The sequence below is a fragment of the Schistocerca piceifrons genome, unplaced genomic scaffold (assembly GCF_021461385.2).
Source record: "Schistocerca piceifrons isolate TAMUIC-IGC-003096 unplaced genomic scaffold, iqSchPice1.1 HiC_scaffold_18, whole genome shotgun sequence".
Lineage (NCBI taxonomy): Eukaryota > Metazoa > Arthropoda > Insecta > Orthoptera > Acrididae > Schistocerca > Schistocerca piceifrons.
The window spans coordinates 12,501-17,500 of record NW_025727678.1 but is presented as its reverse complement, the minus strand read 5'-3'; the positions used below and the strand labels follow the sequence as shown (position 1 = coordinate 17,500).

The window sequence follows — 5,000 nt, the reverse complement described above, 5'->3', positions numbered from 1 at the left end:
TGGTGCCCTTCCGTCAATTCCTTTAAGTTTCAGCTTTGCAACCATACTTCCCCCGGAACCCAAAAGCTTTGGTTTCCCGGAGGCTGCCCGCCGAGTCATCGGAGGAACTGCGGCGGATCGCTGGCTGGCATCGTTTATGGTTAGAACTAGGGCGGTATCTGATCGCCTTCGAACCTCTAACTTTCGTTCTTGATTAATGAAAACATACTTGGCAAATGCTTTCGCTTCTGTTCGTCTTGCGACGATCCAAGAATTTCACCTCTAACGTCGCAATACGAATGCCCCCGCCTGTCCCTATTAATCATTACCTCGGGTTCCGAAAACCAACAAAATAGAACCGAGGTCCTATTCCATTATTCCATGCACACAGTATTCAGGCGGGCTTGCCTGCTTTAAGCACTCTAATTTGTTCAAAGTAAACGTGCCGGCCCACCGAGACACTCAATAAAGAGCACCCTGGTAGGATTTCAACGGGGTCCGCCTCGGGACGCACGAGCACGCACGAGGCGGTCGCACGCCTTCGGCTCGCCCCACCGGCAGGACGTCCCACGATACATGCCAGTTAAACACCGACGGGCGGTGAACCAACAGCGTGGGACACAAATCCAACTACGAGCTTTTTAACCGCAACAACTTTAATATACGCTATTGGAGCTGGAATTACCGCGGCTGCTGGCACCAGACTTGCCCTCCAATAGATACTCGTTAAAGGATTTAAAGTGTACTCATTCCGATTACGGGGCCTCGGATGAGTCCCGTATCGTTATTTTTCGTCACTACCTCCCCGTGCCGGGAGTGGGTAATTTGCGCGCCTGCTGCCTTCCTTGGATGTGGTAGCCGTTTCTCAGGCTCCCTCTCCGGAATCGAACCCTGATTCCCCGTTACCCGTTACAACCATGGTAGGCGCAGAACCTACCATCGACAGTTGATAAGGCAGACATTTGAAAGATGCGTCGCCGGTACGAGGACCGTGCGATCAGCCCAAAGTTATTCAGAGTCACCAAGGCAAACGGACCGGACGAGCCGACCGATTGGTTTTGATCTAATAAAAGCGTCCCTTCCATCTCTGGTCGGGACTCTGTTTGCATGTATTAGCTCTAGAATTACCACAGTTATCCAAGTAACGTGGGTACGATCTAAGGAACCATAACTGATTTAATGAGCCATTCGCGGTTTCACCTTAATGCGGCTTGTACTGAGACATGCATGGCTTAATCTTTGAGACAAGCATATGACTACTGGCAGGATCAACCAGGGAGCTGCGTCAACTAGAGCTGAGCAGCCGGCCGCCCGGGAGTGTGTCCCGGGGGCCCGCGCGAACACGCAAGCGTCCGCTCAATCATTCTGCAAACAGGAGGAGGCTGAGCTCCCCTGCACAATACACCTCGAAACCCTCTCAGGTCCCGGCGGCGCGCAGCGCCGTCCCAAGTACTTGGTCGGGTTCGAGAGAGGCGCAATCGCCCGGAGTTAGGCGAGTAGACGCTTTCGGTGCGACCACCCGTGCTCCCAACTGAGCTTGCCGCTGCCGACAGAGGCCCGGGAGCGTGCTGTCGTGGCATTGCCGGCGGGAGACAACACGCGCCACCTACGGTGACCGGCAGCTCCAACGCCAGCGCCACAGAAGGACAAAAGCCCCACTTGGGTGCCGAAGCGAACTCTCCCAGCACAGCGCACGCGCCAACACATCCGCACAGCTGCGATACAAACCACCAGCGAGAACCGCTGGGGCGACCGAGCAGCAGACGGCGTCGCGGCGCCGAGCGCCGGGCGGCGGCGCATCCTCAACGCACACAGTCCTCAATCGGACCAGCACACTGAAGATGTCCACCGCGCTTCGCACCGGGCCCGCGAGGACCTACTTTGGCCGCACGGCGCCGCGCGCAGGGTGCGCCGGCGCGCAGCTGCGACGCCTGCCGCGTCCGTCGGCCGGCGCGCCTGCCACTGGCCGCCCCCACCAGCCGGCTGTAGCGCGTGCGCCCACGCACCGCGCGGCCAGCACGCCGGGAGGCGCCCCCTCACCGGCCGGGGACGGTCCCACCCAGCCACCGCCGCGTATCGCTTCACACCCAGATGCCGTTCAGTTTCGTCGGCATGGTGGGTATCGCTGGAACAACCGGTTCGTACCTCAACCTATCGTCGCCATCACCGATTCACCCCTAGCGAGAACAACCGCACCACAACAGGTTACCATTTGTTCATTTGCGTAACTTCACCAGAAAACGCAGGCGTCCATCGCCATTTGCAACTTCAACGATTATTGCATGCCTGTGTCAGGTGTCACGCCACACTACGTCTGCCCACATACACGCAACAAAATGTGCACGCCTAGACAATACGTGGAAGGTGGCCCCCGTACGTATGCGATGTCCATTGCTCGAACGACTGTCAACCGGCCTCTGTAGCATGTCGCAGATATGGAACGCGGTGCACCATGCCATCACGGTGTGTGAGGAGAGACGACTAGGTCCGAATACATCAACAGACAGCTCATGCTGATCGCCATCCACGGCGTCCGTTCCTCCCACACGTCTCTATGGCGTACCACACTGCAATCCAGCTCTCATAGGGAGACGACACGTAGCTGCGTGCACAATATTTGCACTGTATGGTCCGCCGTTTTTGGGCGCAGTCGTTGTACGGTCACACATGTGCCACGATGTATCATTCGGTACATAAGGACGAATGTGCAGTACAGATTGTGGTTTACGCGTACGACATTAGCGGACGGTTGACACAGGCCGCACCACAACGTAGCCTGAGTACGTCGCATGCGAAGGGCATTGAACATGCAAACTTCTCACCAACCAGCTTGCGAAGGCAGGGGGGCAAGGTGGGGGACGTGGGGAGGGGCGGCATGTACGTCCTGCTGCCATCCACATTACAGTGTACAGCAGGAGCATGTGGAAAGTCAGCAAGACTTGCAAGGTGTTTAACATGAAGCGATACACAGGGGAGCGGGCAGTGCGAGTAGCGAACTATATTGCGAGGGTTGCGGGTGGGCAACACTACACTAATTGAACGAGTCGTATAACAATTACAGAGCAGGTTTAGGCGACAACATGGGTTACGTTAGGGGACAACGTGGGTTACGTTAGGGGACAACGTGGGTTAGGTTAAGGCACAACGTGGGTTAGGTTAAGGCACAACGTGGGTTAGGTTAAGGCACAACGTGGGTTAGGTTAAGGCACAACGTGGGTTAGGTTAAGGCACAACGTGGGTTTAGGTTAAGGGCACAACGTGGGTTAGGTTAAGGCACAACGTGGGTTAGGTTAAGGCACAACGTGGGTTAGGTTAAGGCACAACGTGGGTTAGGTAAGGCACAACGTGGGTTAGGTTAAGGCACAACGTGGGTTAGGTTAAGGCACAACGTGGGTTAGGTTAAGGCACAACGTGGGTTAGGTTAAGGTACAACGGGTGGGTTAGGTTAAGGTACAACGTGGGTTAGGTTAAGGTACAACATGGGTTAGGTTAAGGTACAACATGGGTTAGGTTAAGGTACAACATGGGTTAGGTTAAGGTACAACATGGGGTTAGGTTAAGGTACAACATGGGTTAGGTTAAGGTACAACATAGGTTAGGTTAAGGGTACAACATGGGTTAGGTTAAGGTACAACATAGGTTAGGTTAAGGTACAACATAGGTTAGGTTAAGGTACAACATAGGTTAGGTTAAGGTACAACATAGGTTAGGTTAAGGTACAACATAGGTTAGGTTAAGGTACAACATAGGTTAGGTTAAGGTACAACATAGGTTAGGTTAAGACATAGGTTAGGTTAGGTTAGGTTAGGTTACACGTTGTTGTAAGGAAAGGTGTAGGGGGGGGGGGGGGCGGGGGCGGCAGGTTCGTTGATAGTGATTATAGTAAGTGAATGCTTGTGACATGATCAGATTTGTCACGTCAGGATGCACCTTTGGCTTATTAGAGGCGGCGCTCCAATTCTATGCTTGTGTGAGACCTGTGTCTTTGACTCATGTCATTGTTTGTGCGCTGTGACAGGAGGTACTATTGTGATGTTGGGTGCACCGTTGTATAGGACATGTGTGGGTGTTGGTGCCTGGTCTGCGCAATGGTGGATGTCGAAAGGCTGGGATATTGTATTTTCCGCATGGACCTCCTGGTCTGGTTGTGATAGTGTGGATTGTGTAATGTGGCGGAGAAGATGCACTGGATGTTGTTCCATGCTGGTGCTTACATATTGTATGTGCGCCTGTTAGAAGCAGAGAGTGGTGCGTGATCAGAGTGTCTGGCTGACGTGTGGTTCCCATTGTGGGCAGACTCTTTCAGCATGTATACGGACAGTTGTGTATATTTATTGTAGTTTGATGGCTCTGCATTGATTACTAATCAGCGCCGTGTGTACGGGTAATCTGGTTCCAGTCCAAAATGTTCCATCTGTGTACATTAGTGACAAAGACTCCCCCCATGCAGTGGGGCTCGGTCTGTTATAGCTCTTCCGCGTAATATATTTGCCCCACGTTTTGCGACTGCGAGTGCGAGTGCAACGCGCATGGGGACCGACATGCTGATGGCTCGGTATCGGACGCCGTACAGTGAGCAACGCGATCGCGTCTCTCGCTCGTAAGTGGTACAGGTCGCGGCTCATGTATAGGGACAGCGGGAATGTCGCATATTGGAAATAACTCTTCATGAAACGCAAGTTATAGGGGTGGATTGCACTTTACGAGTGCGGGAAACTTCCGCCGTTCATCCGCTGGAGGTGCGCGTGTGGCGGTTGGGGTGGTGCACGAACGGGTGCGGGTGGAGTCATTGCCGGTCCACGGCTTCGTGCGGCAGAGCCACTGGAGATTGGGTGCTATGGTCGACAGAGGCTGCAGGCTTTGTGGGTGGCGTCGAAAGGCGGGCACTGTGGCGCCATCGCTGTCTTAATCGGCTTGGCGTCGCATAGATGGCGGTATCGTCGTTGGAGGAGGTCATGTTGCGGGAGACCTACAGATGGCGGTATGTTTGTGGTGCGGACGTAGTGTTGTCAGATGCGCAT

The 5,000-nt window shown here is 54.2% G+C and overlaps 1 non-coding gene across 1 annotated transcript in view; it reads right to left on the bottom strand.

Moving 5' to 3' along the window:
* The window catches only part of LOC124740645, a 1,909-nt gene extending 651 nt beyond the window's left edge, over positions 1–1,258 (bottom strand). The window contains exon 1 of the ribosomal RNA XR_007009864.1: positions 1–1,258. This exon is cut by the window's left edge and continues 651 nt beyond it. This is a non-coding gene — a ribosomal RNA (small subunit ribosomal RNA).
* Between the last annotated feature and the right edge of the window lie 3,742 nt (positions 1,259–5,000).